The 22763-nt window shown below is 42.1% G+C and overlaps 1 long non-coding RNA gene across 1 annotated transcript in view; it reads right to left on the bottom strand.

Moving 5' to 3' along the window:
- The window catches only part of LOC137307122 (uncharacterized), a 36622-nt gene extending 21671 nt beyond the window's left edge, over positions 1-14951 (bottom strand). The window contains exon 1 of the long non-coding RNA XR_010959046.1: positions 14827-14951. This is a non-coding gene — a long non-coding RNA (uncharacterized lncRNA). The remainder of the gene's footprint in view (positions 1-14826) is intronic.
- Between the last annotated feature and the right edge of the window lie 7812 nt (positions 14952-22763).

The following is a 22763-nucleotide window of genomic DNA, read 5'->3' as shown; positions in this document are numbered from 1 at the left end:
CAAAGCGCTTTGGGACATCCTGAGGTCGTGAAAAGCGCTGCATAAAATGCAAGTCTTTCTTTCTGTCACTGTAAATTCAGCAGGAGACAGGCAGAACTTAGAGGGAAACGAGTGAGGTCATGTCGGGTCACTGCCATTTTGGGCAAGTACCACAGAGACGCCCACTCACGGGAAATTCGTAAGACAGTCAGAAGGGTTGTCAATGGGCGAGTCACCGAGTGCGAGTGAGAATGAGGACCTGGGAATAGAAAGGAGACGAGCGCCGTTCCTCCATGAAAGAGGGAGAAACAACCGCCCTTGGCTGAGGAAGCTATGGACCCAAGTCTCAGGGGCTCAGTCTTTAAAAAAGCAATGATTCAGAAATCTTGATCTCATGTGCAGGCAGTGGTGACCTTTACAATGCATATGGTTGAGATGATGCATAAGTGGCAGCAGTCCACTAGTAAGTGTCTGACAACCTGCAGGAACAGCCTTGGGAATGTGACAGCTCAGGAAATTGCTGCAGCATCAATAAACCAGAAAGAACTTCTAAGGACATTGGGGACTTGCGGAGTGGTAGCTACCAATGTTTCAATAGATGCTTTGGACACAACACTTTGACATGGCTTCCGGGACCTCAATGGGACTATTAGATCTGTGATGATACTAAGCAGTAACACCTCTGAGCATGTGCCCAGCACCAGTGGGCTGCAAGAAATGGGCACAAATGTGGCGGAAGTTGATTCCCCAGGGACAGCAGCTACCCTGAGACAAGAGTCACTTCAGGGAAACCATCCCACCGCTCAACCTCATGCCACTCAGGGAGCATTTCATAGTAGGAAATTAGAAACTAGAGTAAGTAAATAGAGTCAGGCACAGTAGCTACAGAAAAGGGAGAATATATTTTGTTGTTTCCTGGTGAATATTGTTGTTTCAAGTAAAGATAGCATGATCACATAGATTTGTTTCTGCTTTCAATTTTTGGGAGTTGGATGATGGCAGGAAAAATGTAGACTTCTTTCTATCTTGTGAAGAAACTTGAAAGAAGTTTGGAAAGTGAGGGGGTAGATTTTGACTTTTGGGCTAATCAGCAGAGCGTGCTGGTCATTACCTGTCTTATCAGGTAACGCTGAGTGAGGGCACTCAAAATCATCCCACGGAACTTTGCGCCTGACAATTTACTTGCAGAAGGGGCCAGTACAGGCAGGTGTGAAGTGACCTTATTTGGTGAGTCAACCTTTATTTATTGAAAGTTCTGGGCTTTCAATTGTGCTCTCTTTGCTCTGACAGTTGTCTGCTGCCTCTCCTGTTTCACTTTCTCTCTTTCTTCCGCTGCGGGGATGTCAAGATGTGGGTCTGTGGAGCCTGATGAGTCAGTGTCTATGTGTAAGGAAGCGGTACCTTTGGTGATGCTGACTCTAAAGGGCCAATTTTAACCCTGCTCACATGGTTTAACCTGGCAGTTAAAATGACCAGAGCAACTTACCCTTTCTGATCCCTCTGCCTTCTCATGGGATGCAATGTTAAGCTGCTCTTTTAAGCAGCTGAGTGGGACACTTCTTATTTAAATATGATCAGGTTCCGATGACATCATCAGGACCTGACTGCAATTTTAACCCGAGGCCAGCATGGCTTCAACACCAGGCCAACCTGGCAACAAGTGTCTTAAGAGCCAGAAAAGACTGATGGGGCCCATGCAGGTGAGGCCCGGGAGATTTTGACTCAGCCCTCACATGAATTAAAATCTGGACTTAAGAGCTTCCAACCTAGTCTCTTCCATGTCTTCATCTTCCTGCTGCTCTTCGTAACATCAAAAATAAATGTATTCCTGTTGAGAAATCCATGTTTAGAGTGCAAAGCAGTACCTTGAGCAGAGCTGAACAAAAGTAACTGACTCAAGCCCTAAGGTACTAAAAAGCCCACTATGCAGTGACAGAAACAAGAAGTTTCAGTCACAGCAACAACAACAACTTGCATTTACATAGCACCTTTAATGTAGTAAAATGTCCCAAGGCACTTCACAGGAGTGTTATCAGACAAAATGTGGCACTGAGTCACATAAGGAGATATTAGGACAGGTGACCAAAAGCTTGGTCAAAGAGGTAGGTTTTAAGGAGCGTCTTAAAGCACACAAAATGGCCTCTTCAATATCGTAGCCGCTTCAGGGATGTGTTGCAGCAGCTCTTCCCACCACTGGTACAGTGGTAGTAATTATTCGGGTTGGAAATGGAGGGGAATGGGGCAGAATGTTTAGCCACATCCCCTTATTCCATTTAAATGTGGCTTAATGGGCCTGTGGCTGGCCTTAAATGGAACTGGCAGTTTTTGGGGAAGGGAATTCAGGTGCCGTCTTTTTGTGCCGGATTTGATGCAGTAACCTTTAAGATTGCATTTTCCTCTTTTTACCATCCCAAATCCATCCCAAAACAGGTGGTAATTCAGAGGAAAATCTAAGGCCATTATCCAGGCCGGGTTGAGACTCACGTAGTACTGAGGGAGTGCTGCACTGTCAGAGGTACTGTCCTTCAGATGAGATCTTAAATTGAAGCCCCGTGTGCCTGGTTCAGATGGAAGTTTAAGATCACACGGCACTATTTGAAGAAAAGCACAGAGTTCCCTTAATGTCCGAGCCAACATTCCTCCTTCAACCAACACTATTAAAAACAAATTAGCTAGTCATTCATCTCAGTGGTGATTACAGGATCTTTCTATGGGCAAAATGGCTACCGTGTTTGCCTACATAAACAAAACTATGTTGCACTCCAAAATTCATTGCATGTTAAGTGCTTAGAGATATTTTTGAGGGGCATGATAAGGTATAATAAAAATCCAAGTCTTTCTTCTTTTCTTGACTTTGGTTTATGAACTGTTGGAGCTATTTAAGTGGTGTTTCAGAATGAACTCAACAGAAAAGGGCAATATAACATATATTTATTGAATTAAATAGAAGGAAATGAGTTTGTGTTCTGGGTGGGAATGGTTATGTTGTTTTGCAGATGCACTTAATCCGGTTGATTTTGTGGCTATAATTTGAATAAATTGAGCCAGCAGATTCAGGGGAACTCTGCAATTGGGAAGCAAACTCACAATAGCATACCTTTGGTATTCACCTGCATATTACTAAACATATTTTCAATGCTAAACAGTGGAATTTCCAGTTTAATTTGTCTCAAGCAGCCCAGTGGGCTCAGTTTGTCCAAAGTCTGGCTTCTTACTAAAATGCAGCACCATTGCCTGCCACTAGATGGAAATAGTAACAAGGTTTTAGTTTTAAAGTTTCAACATTAGCATTTCAAAAAATACTGTCAAAGCTACAGTACCGATGCTTGTAAAGAAGTCTATAAGACCAGTGTAGCAGATAAAAGTCTCTGGCCTGCAGTTTAACTTTAAAAGAGAAACTGATTATAAAAATATCCCATATGTTTCACAGAGGTGTATGGGAGCGAGTTGTAAGTTGCTAATTTCTCCATTGTAAGGTGAAATTCTCTTTAAAGCCAGTTGAGAAAATCCAACATAATAGCTGAAATGTAGGAATCTGGTGTAGTTTTATGATTAAACTTCTCTTAAAAGTTTCAACAGTGGTCAAATAGTACCTTTTTGAACTATCATTGCAATGGCCTTGATTTGTTTTGTCAGCGTTGTTGATACTTGAAACTAGCTGCTAATTATGTGCAAGACTTTATGGTTTATACGCCAGAAATTTCAGAGAACAGTGCATGTTTAATACAATATTATAAATTCAAAATCAACCATGTAGAAATTAGCCCTGTACTTAGGGCGGAGGCTACTGACATTTTATCAGATCCATTAGAAATGGTTGGTTGTGTTTTTACACTTCATAGGTTTCACACAGAGGGACACTGCAGCTTTAAAAATAATAGGCAATTCATTACAACTGATTTTGCTTCAACTATTCACTATTTACTAAATGATTCAAGTTCGTTGGCATTAGTGTTGTATACGGTGTTTCTGCATACATAATATCGAGAACACTTCAAAATAAAAGTAATTCATTGGCTGTGAAGCACTTTGGAAAACTCCGAGGACATGATGAGACAATATACAAAAACAGATCCTTTCCTACTTTTGTCTCCTTATTTGCAATGATTCTGCCACAAATTTATCAAGGCCTTCACTAAGTTGCAGAGAAAAACATTTGCAATCTCAAACCTGTAGTGTGTTCAGGCTGGAATGCATGTGTGAACCTTAGGGAACCAAAACTCCTTCAACTTCATTCTAAGGTCTAGAACTGAAGTCTCAAGGGAAGAAATTATGTTCCTGATGAGAAGGCAAGTTAGATACTAATGTGGCAGGAGCAAAACGTGATCAGAAAACACTTACACCTCAGTAAACAAATTCTCTCAAATAATCGCAATGCATTTTTGTTTGATAGATCCAAATCAATTTCTCTGATACTTTTACTTGCTAATTTTCAGTTGATCAGGTGCACAATGGGGCCAAGGTCAAATCCAGTTAGTTCTCCGTGTACTGGTAAGTGTTCTTAATTTCCAGTGAAAGAAATATATACGTAGGGCCAACAAACAATATGATTGGCAGTAAGCCTTGCTTGCCAAACGCCCATATTGGGAAATTGTGAGCAATTCGTTCTAATGGATTTTGAAATCATGGTCAGCAAGCAAGCGATTTCCCAAAAAGCAGGTCTGGCAGGTGAGGCTTCCAGCCAATAGTGTGCATTGGTTAAATTTCAAAGATTGTTTTACTATTAGTCTAAATTAAAAAGTTGTTTCTGGAAGTTTCTGAGGTTTCACGGTCTCAAATGCTGCTAATATTTGTATTTGTTGCAGAACAGTATTCAAAAGATAGTCATTGCTTTTGTTCTCTCTAACTTTATTTCTGTACTTCTATATAGGTCCTACTTTAAATGCTTTTGTATCCGGCCTGAGTGTTCAAATGTTCCAGCCTTTCAACCAGTTATTTTAATTTTTACACCAATTATAAAACATACACAGCAGAGGACTGAGTGTTGCATAGACTTGGGTTGTTAAATCCTGATTTTCAATTCAGATGAGGCTGATGGGATTAAGGTCTTACAAATATGTAATTGACAGGCAGGAAATGACCATCTGGGCCATCAAGCCTGCTCCACACCATGATGGCTGGACCATCATGACTAAACATTTCTTTATCCTGTCGATAACCCCCCCCACCCCCAACAAACCATGTAGCCATGTAATCTCCTGGGAAAGGCAAACAAAGAGAAAAAAAAACAGGGATGATAAGGGAAAAAATACTCTGGAAAATTCCTCTCTGACCACCTCAGGCGATCGGAACCAGTCCAGGAGATCACATGTTCCAGTTCAGGCAATCTTAATTCAGTTTGTGGTGGACATAAGACGACAGCTGAAACTATCCTCAACTTTTGTACATGGACACTAGTTTGGCATTATAACTGAAGAGCCAGTATGATGGAATAAAAAGTCGCAGTTGTGTAGTAGGAGGTATTCTTCCAATGTTTGCATATAGTCAGGGCAATGTATTATAACTGACTTCTGCTTACCTAACCTAGGGGTGCAGATTGCAGTACTTGCTACAGAGCTAGAAAATCTATTTCCTCTGCTTTCTGCCTTCAACTTCATGGGCAGGCAGAGCCAGAGAGAGTCATGCTATGGCCATGTCTGCACTTGGGAATTTGATAAATGCTTTCAAATCAAAATCACTTTAAGTAACTCTTGATATAAGGAAAACAACAAGCTAAAAAGTGACCTGTATTATTTTTACTTGTATCTCTTTAAAATTCTTTGCATATTAACTATGTCTACTTGTAAACTGGAAGTAGTCACCTATGAGAATGCAGTAAAGACAAATGGTAGCCCCATCAGATCTGGCACTGTGACTTTATGACTACCTGACATTCCATTTGAGTAATTATCCTGTTGGTACAATAGCCAATATTGTACGTGATTGGATAGCATCCAGGACTGACTTTAAAGGCTCCAGTTTGGCACCGTCTCCTAATACAGAGTGAAAATAACCCAACTTACTGATGAATGTGGGCATGAGGAGGGATGAAAAGCTAGTAAAGATATGGGGCTTTTAGATCAATTTTGTAAATTTAGAGCACCTTTGACTCATCAGTTTTGTACTCTGTACGACCATGGATAAGGTTATATATGTGACCAGTAAAGAAGAGAGATGCCCGTCCCTTCAGGAGATGTTTAAACCCACGTTACCTTTTCCTTGGTGTGCATCTTGAGTTTTTTCTCTTATTATCATAGAATCATATAGCACAGAAGAAGGCCATTCGACCCATTGTACCTGTGCCGACTCTTTGAAAGAGCTATCCAATTAGTCCTTCTCCCCTGCTCTTTCCCCATAGCCCTGCAAATTTTTCCTTTTCAAGTATTTATCCAATTCCCTTTTGAAAGTTACTATTGAATCTGCTTCCACCACCCTTTCGGGCAGTGCATTCTAGATCACAACAACTCACTGCATAAAAACATTTCTCCTCATCTCCCCTCTTTTGCCAATTACCTTAAATCTGTGTCCTCTGGTTACCGACCCTCCTGCCATTGGAAACAGTTTCTCCTTATTCTCCTATCAAAACCCTTCATAATTTTGGATACCTCCATTAAATCTCTCCTTAACCTTCTCTGCCCTAAGGAGAACAATCCCAGCTTCTCCAGTCTCTCCACATAACTGAAGTCCCTCATTCCTGGTACCATTCTAAATCTCCTCTACTCCCTACCTGAGGCTTTGACATCCTCCTAAAGTGTGGTGTCCAGAATTGGACACAATACTCCAGCTGAGGCCTAATCAGTGATTTATAAAGGTTTAGCATAACTTCCTTGCTTTTGTACCCTATGCCTCTATTTATAAAGCCTGTAACAGCTTTATCAACTTGTCCTGCCATCTTGAAAGATTTGTGTATGTGAACCCCCAGGTCTCTCTATTCTTGCACCCCCTTTAAAATTGTACCATTTACCACCCATCAGTTACCACTGCAATCCGATCCACTGCATGAGAAACTCTGTATAATTCATTGTGCTGCATTGCTTTTCTGGCATGCTGACCTGAAAGATTTTTTTTATCCAAAATGTCTTCTGGGTCTTCAGCGTGTGCCAGATCCAAGTTTCAAATTCTTGAACAACTGCAGGATGCTATTTGTTTTGTGTTTTTGCCACTAATGGCCCTGCTTGGATGGCTTTGCCTTTCTCTTAACCACAATTTTCCTTCATAAATTCTATTAGTAATTCCAGGGAATGGTGAAACAGTAAAGGCAGCAATGCGATGGCTTAGTTATCCTGGCTGAGGTGGCACACGCAGTCAACTCTGCAAGAATTAAGAAAAAAAATAACAAATCTGGGCCCGATGGAAACCTTCAACTTCATAATTGGACAAACAAAAGGAACACTGGACGGATTGTGTTGTTGGATTTGGCTATCAGCAACATACTTAGAAAGTAAGAATAAACATCTCTGAGAAGAATTCCAGCCCTAGCAGGAATTCAACACTTCATTCAGGCTTGGCTGAAATTATGTTAGATTACTCTAAGGGATCGGACATCAATGCTGTTTTCCACTGCTGATGGACAAGACATCTTGAGACCTTGGTTTCTGCATCTGAACCAGCCTGAATATTGTCCACTTAGATACCTCATCAGTGGTTTATCAATACCATCAGAACTCTCCCTATGGACTCACCCATTGTAGACACCTCCCACTGGGAGCTTGTCCATTTGAGGGCAGAAAATGGAATGCACCTTCAGGGTTTAAACACTTGCGCAGTTTAAAGGACCAAGCTGGTTTGGGAGCAGAAGCTGAAAATTTTCTATTACAAAATGTCTGTTAGTTCTACAGGAGAGATCCAGGATCTTTGAGGCGACTGTAGAAGTGCTGCTGGACCAAGGGAAGCAGAGGGGGAGGTGCTTTTTGAGAGAGGGTGGCAAAGGCCCCCAAAGAACTGAAAATCTATCCTGGCTACGAGTCCATTTAGAAGTCCCACTGCCACAGGTCCAGAAACCCAATTTGCCATTTGCTTACAGGGCACCGTCATTTGAGGTGTTTTGAAAAATCTTACTGTCTGGGTGTTGCAGCAGATCAAAAGGGTGCAATCATATCTCTACAGCTTCTGCTGAATGCCTCTATTCAGGCTGAGCAGACCCAGGAAGGAGCAGCTAAAGCATGTTGAGGAATTGGGGTTATTAGTCACTTCAGCTATGGTTTGGGTAGAAAATGGAGAGCTGGATCAGATTCCATTAGATAGCGACAGCAGAGATGCACAAGGGCCACAGTTAGCTACAGGCTACGAAATGAGCATTCCTGCTTTAGGCTTTGAAGTATTGCAAGGAAGCTTTTGGATTTGATGGGACTATCTATCTAAATATATTTTTTATGGAAATGAAAGCTTAGGATGGAAGATGGCTGGGAAAAGATTTTACTAAATGAATTATCAATGCGATGGCTGGCTTGAAAGGAGTTAAATAGGAAGACCATTTTGTGCCAAATTGCAGTATTGTATATGTTTTGGCTAATTTCATAAGCTTCCTGCTGGAATTGTTAACAGATGCATGAGCTTTACAAATACAGCAAAACTAAAATCATAAACACTTCTTAGAAAAAACATTCTCCATCATAAATTACAGAACAGTTTTGTTTGTATGTAACACTGACAAAACAATGTTTGGCAAGTTTTGATCTGCTGAAGAATACTCTTACAAGGCTGATTAGGTTTTTTTTAAATGGAATTATTCTGCAAATGGCATCATAAAGCCACAGATTTTATTTCCTACTATTTAGGTGTCTTCTGAATGCTCATGTAGTTTGGAGCCCCATGAATTACTGAAGGAAATCCAGTGTGATTGGGTTCTAACTGCTTATTCAACAGCACAGAATTACTGGGCTTGGCAGAGAATACATTCAGCAAGCAAATAGCTGAGGCAGTGAATCTTGGAGTTTGGAAAAGATGAGCGAGCAGCACATATGCTATATGGGCACTGCGGAGACTGCACCTGGCTTATGAAGAGGAAATGAGAAATGAAAGGAAACCAATCTTAGTGGAAAATATAGGATTACTAACGGAGACACTGAAATACACATTGACAATCTTTTGGAGACAGGTTTCCAGTCCACTGAGAAGCCATATTTTGAAATTCAAAATGCTAGTTACAAATAACAGTGCTTTTCTATTATATTCCTGTATGGGGAATTGTAAATGACTGTTTTTGTTTATCTATTGAGTTTCCATCAATATCAAAATGATTGAAATGAAATAATTCATATATAGGGGCAGTTACTACAGTCCCGGCACAGCAGCACTGGGACGGCCTTGCATCATTGGGAGGAAGAGGCTGACCCCGCACTTTAATGCACAATCAGCTTATTTAAATATTTTTATGCTTCTCCCAGCATTTAGTACATGATAAAGAAAGAAAGAAAGAACTAGCACTTATATAGTGCTTTTCACAATCTCAGGATGTCCCAAAGTGCTTTACAGCCAATTAAGTACTTTTGAAGGGTTGTCCCTATTGTAATGTAGGAAACACAGAAGCCAATTTGCACACAGCAAGATCCCACAAACAGCAATTTGATAATGACCAGATCATCTGTTTTTAGTGATGTTGGTTGAGGAATAAATATTGGCCAGGACACCAGGGAGAACTTCCCTGCTATTCATCGAAATATTGTCATGGAATCATTAACATCCACTGGGCATGCTATGGGTAGCCAGGTTATTGGACATTAATAGCTATTAAAGGGCTGCTAGCTGCCATTAAAGCTGTGGCAGTTTTTGGGGAAGAAACTGGTTGGGGGGCACAATAGCCCCATTCATAGATTGCCCGCTGGAGGTACAATAATGAACGATTACCCTATAAGGAAGAGACATCGCTCAAGAAGAAAAGGTCAAATTTTGTACATGCCTCCTTTGAAGCACTCATTTGAAATGGGCTCTGAATAACTAAGTGCCTTTCAGATGCTCTAGTTGCGCTAAAAGGAGCTCCCTTCATTTACCTTAAAAATAAGGCCTTAAAGCATCATATGCACACGGTGCTCATGTTCAATACACACAAATCGCTTGAGATATATGCAGATTAATAAATTACTTGCAGCCGCATTGTTGTGCGCTGTGTGCATTGATCACTGAGTAGGCCTCAGGCTTCAGAACCTCATAATTCCTGGACCCTGGACCCAAATTGCAGCTGCACTTTAGGCACCTCCCATCCCATTATCAGCCCCATAGTCAATAAATTTTAAACTTTAACTTCTATAGCTGATAAAAGCTTGAGCTTCCTCAATGGCTAAGTTAACAGAGTCAATTGAGGGGAGTTTTATGTTGGGGTTTCGGGAAGTGTTTGTGTGATATGTTTTAGTTTAACTGAGGAAGAGGCTGCTCTTCTCTGGCTAGTTTGCTGAATAAATTCCTTTGGCCAACATCACATTTGATTCAATTAGATTCCTGTATTCCAATATCCTGTAACTGTTGCAGTATGTATGTTTTTGGATGCCTTTCTTTCTTTAAGTTGGCTGCTATGAGGCTCACTAAGTAGCCCAACTCCTTCATGACGGTAAAGTCACGTTGATCACACACAACTGCCCATTGTAGCCTCCTTGGATTAACATTATGCATAGTTCTTGAGGAGAAGAATAATTTTTTGAACAAACATTAACTTCATAAACCATTAGATTCATAAGTTCATTCAGTACAGCAATTTAGTCCCTTGAAAGAGAAATTTTTATTCATCCTTTTAGGTGTCTGAAATATGACTCTGTGGTATGGCATGGCTTCATTGTACTGGCAGCTTGATCTGTTACATAGTGCTGCCCAGAAATGTGAGTACCACAGATTGATGATAATAAAATTATTGGATATTTTGACTGGGGCATTGTGAACATTTGTAACAGAAATTCCTATTCTATGAGATCAACATGCAATGTGGCATTATGCTGCTAGCCAATAATCACTTGTTTATTTTAAGTTTGGAGTGGAAAAAAATAATGGATATATACTAAGACATGGCTTCAAAATAAATACAATTTTATACAGTTTTCTTCCCTGAAAGCTTAGAAACTTTATAAATTTCAATGGAATCTGCGTAAAATGCAATTATCTTGAATTACACAAAACCTATGGAAATCTTACCAGCATACATTTCGACTAAAACTGACAACCAAACCAGCATGCACTGAATGATCCAGTTTGGTTGAAATTCCGAATTATTCCCAAATTCTGTCAAATCCTGTTTGTCTTGTCTTAGTAAACAGTGCTGGGGGTTGTTTCAGTTTCCCTGTCATGGCAAGGATGCGTGCACATGTAGAGGGGTTTAACTGACTTGATGAGGGAAGATTGTTTCAAAACTTCATGTCTGGAACAATGCGCAGACCATTTTTTCCATGAAGCTAATTACACTTTCCACAAGCTGTTTTGATGGACTCTGCCCAACACATTCCATCTCCTGAGGGAATGTTCTGCAAAATTTCTTCCTGCCCTAAAGGAAAACCTTCTCCAGAATGTCTCTCTAATCTTACACTCTACAATTATTCTCCCTGCACTGCTTGCCTTCCTTGGTGTTATATTTTCAATGTCCAAGCAATTCAGGAACTATTATGTTCCACAAAGTATTCGATCATCTTCATCTGTACTTATTCTTCTATCTCTTAATCTTGTTCCTAACTATATATTCATCCAAGTTACATGAGAAGCTTAGAACAATTTGGAGAACCCAAATGTGTGGAAAATAGCCAACTAGTGGCTGGTTAGGAAAAGATCATTCTCAAAGCCATAAGCCTATGCTTATCCCACACCTGAAATCATTGATGGATGTTCTTACTATTGTAATTCTGCATATATTTTTGTTCTTCATTATGAGTTTTCATTTTAATGGATGGAAAATCGTGGGCGGTGCCTGCCCGAGTTTCTAATATGCTCCCCGCCAAATTGTGGCCGCGCAGAATTATTCCCTGATCTACGAGACCATGAAATCATATTTCCTCCAGTGGGAATGCAGCAGAAAGGCTTGGAAAAAGGCCAAAAACCAGATACACTGGATCCTTAACTAAACTGGGACATCTCACTCAGTGCCTCTGTCACCCATTACTAAACTAGTGATGCGGAAGGGGCGGAGCTACAGGCATGGACTCTCTCGGATGACAAGTCTACGTTGGAGATTCCGGCAGCTTTGGGCTAGTGGCTGCTTGAGATACACCTGTACTGGCGCAGGTGCCTGCATGCCCCATGCACATTAGGTGCCCCCCGCTGACTCCACATATTCCAGCGGGGTCAGTGCCAGAGGGCAGTGCTGGCGCAGTCCTATAGAAAGTTCTAGGATCACATCCCACAAATTTCTGGGCCCTATGGATGTAACTGATATTTTGTATACTTGATGAATTTACATTGAAAAGAGTGTTTTACTGTCGATCGATAGGTTATAAATTGAATTTCACCTGGTTTATACTAAGCAACATGTAAACTCACGTTATAACATACTGATTCTACAATAATGTTAGGTTCATTTGAATTGATATGTTTCTCCAGTTTCTTCTCTGAAGGTGCCAATTCATGCTGGGATATGGACAATCTGCAATCTCCCTGTTCCTCATCCAGGTGATCTTTCTTTGTGTGTCAGCCTAGAAACAAGCACTAGCAGGCTATTGAGAAATCGAACCAGAGTAAGCTATACGGCCCCTCAAGCCTGCTCCACCATTCAATCAGATCACGTCAGATCTTCTATCTTTTTTTTAATTCATTCATGGAATGTGGGTGTCGCTGGCGAGGCCGGCATTTATTGCCCAGCCCTAATTGCTCTTGAGAAGGTTGTGGTGAGCCGCCTTCTTGAACCGCTGCAGTCCGTGTGGTGAAGGTTCTCCCACAGTGCTGTTAGGAAGGGAGTTCCAGGATTTTGACCCAGCGACGATGAAGGAACGGCGATATATTTCCAAGTCAGGATGGTGTGTGACTTGGAGGGGAACGTGCAAGTGGTGGTGTTTCCATGCGCCTGCTGTCATGTCCTTCTAGGTGGTAGAGGTCGCGGGTTTGGGAGGTGCTGTTGAAATCCACTGTCAACTCCACTTTCCAGCCCTATCTCCATATCCCCTGATTTCCTTAGTGTCCAAGTATCCATCGATCTCAGTTTTGAATATACTCAATGACTCAGCATCCACAGGCCTCTGGGGTAGAGAATTCCAAAGATTCACAACCTACTGAGTGAAGAAATTTTTCCTCATCTCGGTCCTAAATGGCCGATCCCTTATCTTGAGACTATGACCTCAAGTTCTAGACACTCCAGCCTGGGGAAATAGCCGCTCAGCATCCACCCTGTCAAGCCTTTTAGGAATTTTATACATTTCAATGAGATCACCTCTCATTCTTCTAAACTCCAGAGAGCATGGGTCCATTCTATACCCAATCTCTCCTCATAAGACAACCCTCTCATCCCAGGAATCAATCTAGTGAACCTTGGTTGGGGCATCACATTTGAGCCCAAACCTGTCCTCAACTGATATTGCCATACACACACACATCTCAGTAGGTATCACTGGATAGTGATCAAGTGCAAGAACCCTCCTGATTTTTTTTCGCTCTCCTTATCCAAGGAATGCTGAGGTCAGTTATATCATCCCTGCTCTTTTCTCAGCTGAGATCAGTTAACTCAACCAAGGTTCAAATCTGGGACCTTGTCGATCTTCATGGCTCAGTGTGATACTGGGCATTGCATACCAGTACTATGCTGAGATTATTAGGGTCAGGTAATGCAATGGCGGGCACCCTGGAAACTCAGACAAAGAGACCTGAAGCTTACAATGTGTCCAAGGTGCTTAATGCGCCCAAATACAGGCAGAGATTGCAAATGGGACAGGGAGCCAGTGAACTAGCTGTGTGCTAGGCTCATTAGGCACCCAACTTCAACATAAATGAGGTGGGAAATGGGCGGCGGGCAGTTGAAAATCGCCCCCAATGTTTCCAGTGATTGAGGGGGGTCCAGAACGAGGAGACATAGATATAAGATTAAATGTTAGAAATTTAGGACAGCGAGCAGGTGAAACTTTTTTACAGAGAGGGTTAGGTGCCTGCGGAATGCATTACTGGAGTTAGTGATTGAAGTAGAGACCATCAACATTTAAGAATAGATTAGATAGGTGGTTGAAGGAAAGAGGAATAAAAAAATATGGGAACTGAATGGGCACATGTGATTAGGACTACTGTTTGTGTGGAGGATAAACACCCACATGGCCTGTGTCTGTATTGTAATTTCTATGTAATTTCAATGCAAATGAGGTGACCTCACTTTATCTGGTGAGGTCAGCTCATTTGTGTTTGGCATATGTAAGGCAACATTTTCAGAGGCCTCGCCAGAGGCACAGAGTCTCAGGACATTTTGCCTGTAGTGCTTGCACAGCACCGGTGGCATGGCACTCAAGCCCGCATTATCGGCCCCTTATTACCCAGCACCATTCATGTACTTGCCGATGCATACACACCAAATCAGGATGCTATCATTTAATTTGCCCTTGGACATCTGTTCTTCTGTATGCAATTAGTGATTTCAGTGATCAACCAATTTAGCATTAACAATGAATTGGTTGCTCCAATGCACGTTGCCATGGCACAGGTCTCTAATTCCCTACATGATACAATCCCACCCTGCTGTGCGAGGAAGGGACAGAGTAGAGGTCAAACACTCCTCTACAGGATGGCAAAGAAAATCAACGGACGAATTACCATGTGCAACTCTTGTGCCCTTTCTTTGGTGTTTCATTCTTTGGGGTTGAAATTTGCCTTGGGGGATAACACAGAACACGTGGTATTGCCTCGGCCCCCTGTTATACACCCTGCCTGAAATGGAACTAAATAACTGAATAGTATCAGCTATGGTTCAGTTGGTAACACGCTCACCTCTGAGTCAGAAGGTTGTGTGTTCAAGTCCCACTCAATGGTCAGTGGAGAGAAGACTCTTATCATTTCAGTCTTAGCTGAATTCAAACCCAGATCCACTGTCCTAATCCATTAGGCCATGTATACGTCCTCTTCCTGTCACATGGTTCAAGACCAGGTTGCTTGCTCAGCCCATTGGCCGTGGAAGGGCACATGACATAGAGAAGCCTAAAATAAATAAAAAATGAAGGAAAAAATACTTTATTTAGTAAGCAGACTGCAGCAGTTTCATATTGGTGGGTGTTAAGACTGCTCCATTGCAAACCAACCAATGAGAGGAAAATCCAGGCCAAAATCTCCTAAATTGGGATTAATTATTAAATTCACTGGACCATCTCGGCACTAAGTGGTAGCTTAGTTTACAAGTGGGTCACGGAGTTAATACAGACCTTTTGATCTACTGCTCAATTTAAATACGTACAAAAAAAATCAATATCTCGTACAATTCATCATCGTAAATTGCAACTTAGTGCATCAATTCCCTGTCATAAAATGATGTGTTACTGCCGTCAAAAGAACATAGAATACAGTGGATTTATCAAAGTAACTGCTTGTATTATAGGCTGCTATATGACGTTTTATTTCCGTGCTATGACATACAGTGCATTTCAATGGATATTTAATTATTTTGAATGTGTTTGTGTCAAATCATGAACCAGAATTTCATGCTAGCTGCATGATGCACTGCTGAAACAAACTGCATTCAATAATGAGATGATTGGGGAATTTAACATTTAAAATTCCCAGGTCATCTCATTATTAAATACAAGTTGTTTAGCAGACTTTCAAGATTGTAGCCATTTACTTCTGAAGAAGAATGACGAGGATAAAGCTCACCCAAAATGGCGCAGCTGGTTTTTCTAGTGAGTATCTGAGCCATACAGATCAAGAAGATCCCTGGTTTAATCTGGAATCTGCGCTGAGTTACCTGATCTCAGCCATAACGCTGCTAGGGGCACTACAATTGGCCTGGGCACCCTGGGTTAGGGAGGAAAAATTCAGCTACGGTTCCCATTCCTGATCACGCAGAAACCTATGTTGGATTGGTACATGTGTGGGTGACAGATAAGGATAGGATCAGGCTTGGCTGTGATGTCCCCTGCAGTTAATTACCTGCCAACACTCACTGTCAAGACTCAACTTTGCATAATGCCCACCTGGGTGAGGAGCTAGAGAGTTGCTATCACCGATGGAACCATATCCTAGCAAGGAGCCAACACTCATAGGAGAGGAGAGGCTAGCAATTGTCAAGAAAAAAAATGAGAGATTTAAAACAATCTGCAAGTTCATGCTTAAAATAATATTGACTAAAATTAATTTTTAAAAATTAACTAAAGGGCCAATTTTAACACCCTGCGCTCTGCCTTCAAAAGCCCAGTAAAAACATCCCTTCAACTATGTATTTGTTTCCCACCTCTCAAACTTCTCCTTTTCCTCCTCAGTATGCACTTCTTCCCTTGTAAAATGCTCTGAAATGTTCTTTTCTGTGACTAATGCTATATAAATCTAAATTATTGTTACTGTTATTGTAGTAATATCCAGTTCACATTTTTTGTGGTACAAAGCTTCTCTCCATATCTGTCTTTGCCTCGTTCACCATGATTGGTAAGTTGTCATGCAAAATGGTAGCTACACCTCTTTGCTTTGCTGAGTGCTGAGTGAAAAAGGCCACTAGTTTCATTTGAACTTCTCGTGTTCCCTATAAAATTGGTGGATGTCTTGTGGGAATGTTATATGAACCTTTCCATTGTTCAGAAAAGTGTTTTTCTCTTTTTTTATGGGATAAACAGTACCCATGAAAATCTCAGTCTGTGATACAGTTGCAACGCTACAAGTCACCACCCTTATATTTGTGAACAGTGAGAAAACTGCACCATCAATAACATCCTTCAAGGTAAAAGCACTCTTTAAATCTGGCCACACTTTAAGAAAGCGATTGGCAATTCTTTCAACACCTCTGCATAGGCCTCTAGCCAAGCTGTTCCAATACAGCTACAACACTGGCATCTACCCAACAATGTGGAAAATTGCCCAGGTATGTCCTGTCCACAAAAAGCAGGACAAATCCAATCCAGCCAATTACAGCCCCATCAGTCTACTCTCAATCATCAGCAAAGTGATGGAAGATGTCGTCGACAGTGCTATCAAGCGGCACTTACTCACCAATAACCTGCTCACCGATGCTCAGTTTGGGTTCCGCCAGGACCACTCGGCTCCAGACCTCATTACAGCCTTGGTCCAAACATGGACAAAAGAGTGAATTCCAGAGGTGAGATGGGAATGACTGCCCTTCACATCAAGGCAGCATTTGACCGAGTGTGGCACCAAGGAGCCCTAGTAAAATTAAAGTCAATGGGAATCAGGGGGAAAAGTCTCCAGTGGCTGGAGTCATACCTAGCACAAAGGAAGATGGTAGTGGTTGTTGGAGGCCAATCATCTCAGCCCCAGGACATTGCTGCAGGAGTTCCTCAGGGCAGTGTCCTAGGCCCAACCATCTTCAGCTGCTTCATCAATGACCTTCCCTCCATCATAAGATCAGAAATGGGGATGTTCGCTGATGATTGCACAGTGTTCAGTTCCATTCACAACCCCTCAGATAATGAAGCAGTCCGAGCCCGCATGCAGCAAAACCTGGTCAACATCCAGGCTAGGGCTGATAAGTGGCAAGTAACATTCGCGCCAGACAAGTGCCAGGCAATGACCATCTCCAACAAGAGAGAGTCTAATCACCTCCCCTTGACATTCAACGGCATTACCATCGCCGAATCCCCCACCATCAACATCCTGGGGGTCACCATTGACCAGAAACTTAACTGGACCAGCCATATAAATACTGTGGCTACGAGAGCAGGTCAGAGGCTGGGTATTCTGCGGCGAGTGACTCACCTCCTCACTCCCCAAAGCCTTTCCACCATCTACAAGGCACAAGTCAGGAGTGTGATGGAATACTCTCCACTTGCCTGGATGAGTACAGCTCCAACAACACTCAAGAAGCTCGACACCATCCAGGACAAAGCAGCCTACTTGATTGGCACCCCATCCACCACCCTAAACATTCACTCCCTTCACTGTGGCTGCAGTGTGTACCATTCACAGGATGCACTGCAGCAACTCGCCAAGGCTTCTTCGACAGCACCTCTCAAACCCGCGACCTCTACTACCTAGAAGGACAAGAGCAGCAGGCACAAGGGAACAACACCACCTGCACGTTCCCCTCCATGTCACACACCATCCTGACTTGGAAATATATCGCCGTTCCTTCATCGTCGCTGGGTCAAAATCCTGGAACTCCCTTCCTAACAGCACTGTGGGAGAACCTTCACCACACGGACTGCAGCGGTTCAAGAAGGCGGCTCACCACCACCACCTTCTCAAGGGCAATTAGGGATGGGCAATAAATGCTGGCCTTGCCAGCGACGCCCACATCCCATGAATGAATTAAAAAAAACATAGCTATAGCAACCAGAAAGATAGTATGTTTGATTCCTTTACTACTGAGTGAACTAATCTTAGCTGGAGCAGTGTTAGAAGTGCCACAATTGGCATCTGTGCCCTTGATTTAGGGACAGGAAAAACATCCAGGGTTCCCACTCCTGATTGCTATTCAGTGACTCTGAATGTGTGGACATCAGGTGTGTCCTTGCAATCCAATAGCCCGTCAACACTCAAGTGTCAAAGCTCACATGAATAATGACACTTGGTGAAGGTACCAGAGGGTGACAGACAGCCGTGGGCCCTTACACTTTACACCAACATGGAATCAACCCCTTCAGGAAGGAAGGGAAGAAAATTGATAAGAAAATTGATGAGGAAAAATAGATTGAGTTATACAAAAACAACTTATGTTTCTACAAAGCTTCTTGCATACAGAAAGACATTTTGGAAAGCTTACAGTGCAATGGATAACAAGTAGACACTGAGAAAGGAGAGAGGCGTTGGAGAGAGTGAAAGCACAGTCAAACAGGAGGTCTTCAGGAAGATTTTGATGGGATGGTAGGAGATATAGGCATACCTCTTTCAACAGTCGATGGAGCACTCTGGCTTAGATTCTATTAGGAACTGTGGAATGCAACTTCTGAATAATATTTAATAACAATCGACAAGGTATATAATACCTTTAAAGTGGGAGTGAAGAGATATAGAGTAGTAGTAAAAGAGATAACTGCAGACACAATTGAAAAGATTGGTTTTAAACAGACATTTAAAGGCGGGAGAGGAGCAGCAAGGCAACAAGGTTTAGGAAGCGAGTAGTGTCGATAGGGCTGAAGGTTCTGCCACAGATGACAGAGAGACAGGAGCAAGAGATGCACAGGAGGCCAGAGATGAAGGATCAAAGGACTTGGGCTGTAATATAAGAATGGAGGAAGTTTCAGGGGCAGGGTAGGATAAGATCATTAGGGGATTTGTAAATAAGGACAAGAATTTTGAATTCAATGTTTACAGGGACAGTGAGCTAGTGTAGGTCAGCAAGGATGGGGTGATGGATGCATGGATTACTGCAGGACAGGATGCAAGTGGTGGGGTTTTGGTTGAGTGGGAGTTTGTGAAGATTGGAGCTTGGGGGAATCAGCAAGGACCTCATTGGACAAGTTGAGTCTTAACGTAATAAAAACATGGATAAGGGTTTCAGTGATGTTGGAGGTGAGGTAAGTCGAGAGGTGGAAGTAAGCAGTCCTGGTAATGAATAGGACACAGGGATTGAAACTCAGGCTGCAGATCAAACTGTGCACTGTCTGTTCAGCCTGATCAAGTAGCTGAGGAGGGTGATGCAATCAGGGACAAGGACACAAAGTTTTTAGTGGGAGCCAAATAAATGGGTTAAGTTTTTCTAACGCTTAATCGGAAAATGTTCTGGCTTATCACAACTTGAAGTCAGATAGGCATCTGACCAAACAGCTAGTTGTGGAATCCGGGTGATGGTGTACACACAGAAACTGACCCCATGCATGGGGAAATGTCTCTGGAGCAGAACATGTAATGAGGAGAAGGTAGAGGCCAAGGAAGGAGTCTTGAGGTACTCTGGAGGTGACCATGTAGGGGTGGGAGAAGAAACCATTTCTGGAGATGGGACAGGTAGGAGTGGAACCAAGTGAGGGCAGTCCCCAAGAAATGGAGGAGAGGTAGTGAAGGAGGCTAGAGTGGTCAACCATGTCGAACACTGTAGAGAAGTTGAGGAGTATAGGGAGGGATAAGTTAATCAGGTTGAATAACGTGAATTAAAATGCTAAATTGAAATCGTGAAGTTTTGGGGATCATCAAGAAATGCTGTGTTTCTTTTCTTGAAAATTTTACATATGAGAGCTGATTTTATGAATGCACACTCCCGGAAGGAAGTCACCCACTGGGTGCCCATATTGGGAAATCATGGGTGTGTACCCCATGATTTTCCATCCATTCCAAATGAATCTAGCTGGAAATCACATTTAGAATATAACAAACAAAAAGAAAATTACAAAAATCTGGAATAAAAATCACTATATTTACCTATAAAATTGCTCATTTATTATTAGAAATACCTGCAAGATGTTTTCACTACAGCCCCATGCTTTCATTTAAGACATGGGGCTTTAGTTAGAAATTTCATCTGTCTGTGGGTGTGTGTATTATGGTAGTTGTAGTTTTCATCCTGCTCTTGTTGAACAATTCCCAGAAGTTCTGCGGCAAGCAGGTAGAAAATTTACAAATGACAATTGTGAGGTCTATACAACAGGAAAAATATCAAAATATAAAGTATTTTTGGGCTCCTCTGATGGTTCAACTAGTTAAGATAGTGAGTGAGCATCTGGACCGTGCAAACGAGGACAGTACCATGTTTTATCTGGTTTGTGCTGAGTTGGTTTATCTATTGCAAGACACCAGTGGAGGCACTAGGATTAGCTTCAGCATTCCTGGTTTGCGGGGGAAATCATCCAGGGTTCCCACTCTAAATTAGCACACAGTGACCTCTGTTGGAAGTGTTCATATGTGGACATCGATGAGGCTTCATATTCTCTCCATCACCAAGACCACCTACTTCCACCTCCATATTATCGCCCATCTCCGCCCCTGCCTCAGCCCATCTCCTGCTGAAATCCTCATCCATGCTTTTGTTACCTCCAAACTTGACTATTCCGATGCTCTTAGCATCTTCCACCCTCCATAAACTTGAACTCATCCAAAGCTCTGCTGTTCGTATCCTGACAGGCACCAAATTACGTTCACCCATCACCCCTCTGCTTGCTGACCTACATTGGCTCCCAGTCCAGCAACAGCTCAATTTTAAAATTTTCATCCTTGTGTTCAAATCCCTCCATGGCTTCGGCCCTCCTTATCTCTGTAACTTCCGCCAGCCCTACAACCCTCCGAGAACTCAGCGTTCCTCCAATTCTGGCATCTTGTGCATCCCCAACTTCCTTCGCTCCTCCATTGGCGGCCGTGCCTTCAGCTTTCTAGGTCCTGAGCTCTGGAATTTCATCCCTAAACCTCTCCGCCTCTCTCCTCTTTTAAGACACTTCTTAAAACCTACCTCTTTGACCAAACATTTGATCCCGTGCCCTAATATCTCCTTATGTGACTCGGTGTCAACTTCTGTTTGTTAACACTCCTGTGAAGCGCCTTGGGACGTTTTACCACGTTAAAGGCGCTGTATAAAGACCAGCACCAGTGAAATCATAGCACAGCAAGAGGCCAACACCAGCAGGGGGGAAATTGCAGAATAAAAGGGGGGGGAATAAAAACGAATCCCTTGGTAAACGGTTTACCTGGCTTGTGAAAAGTAGGCTACATCATCACTGTCATTTTGTCCATTAAAAAGTTTTTCACGCCATACATATACTTTGTCTTTGTTCTGTGAAATGCATTGCGGTAAAACTTTTCCACTCAGGCTTGGTTGCATAGTTTTGAAGCACAACCGAAAAATGTATAAATATTATGCCACCTCCTTAATGTGCTGAATGCTTGTTTATGTCTAAGGAGTTTCTAATGGCACATTTCTAACATAGACTGGAATAACAAAAGCAAGATCATGGCCCTTTAAATGTTTTAATTGTGCCGTGTTCTTGACCAGATGCAAAAGATCAGCGGGTGTCACTGTGAAACAGTTTGGGGCAGCACGCCTGCTGTTTGGAGTTGGTGATGTGTGTCATTTCCTCTCCGTCATGCGGAATCCCCTGTGTTTTTTTTTAAACTACAGGGCTTTCCCCGGCCGTAGATCTCACTCCAATCTTTCATCGGAAAGCCTTGATGTCAGATTCAATAAGCATGTGAGGAAGAGCTGCAGGAATAAAAGGCCACTTCGCTTTTGGTGCTCAATGAACTGGTAAGTTCACCCATCGGGCACAAATTAGTCACTGGAATGCTAAAGGAAACGTCAGTACATCTTCAGGTGTTTTTATTTATTTATGTTGAAGCAGATGAAAACATACCTCTGACCGCCACATCCAGGGTAAATAAATCTTAACGGTCCCATTACTATGTTTTAAACCACGCAGAAATTGAACTTTCTGTAAATGTCACTTATTTTTTTTCAATTCAGCTGCATCTCAAATCGGAATGAAACATCTTATTTCCACAGTACAAATACTATTTAAAAACCTGGGAAGGAAAAAGTAGAACTAGCAGAACTCGACAAACCAAACGATAGCGCGAAATGTCGGATTAACAAACCATTTTAACAAATCTAGTTGCATCAAAACTATCATTGCACCCCGTACCGTGATTGTTGCATTTTATATACACATATTTATTTCCAAATGTTAAAAACCTGATGTGAAACGGGTAAAAATGCGACTGGATTAATTAGTTGAATTCAATGCAAAAAAAAAATGCCATAATTTAAATAATTATCTTATTCCAGGCCGTCGATCTGAGAATTAAAATTTACAAAGAATAAGAAAAGTGCATCACCGGTTTTGACATAA

The sequence above is a fragment of the Heptranchias perlo genome, chromosome 3, assembly GCF_035084215.1.
Source record: "Heptranchias perlo isolate sHepPer1 chromosome 3, sHepPer1.hap1, whole genome shotgun sequence".
In the NCBI taxonomy this organism is placed as follows: Eukaryota; Metazoa; Chordata; class Chondrichthyes; order Hexanchiformes; family Hexanchidae; genus Heptranchias; species Heptranchias perlo.
The sequence above is the reverse complement of the archived record's forward strand: the minus strand, read 5'-3'. Positions and strand labels throughout refer to the sequence as shown.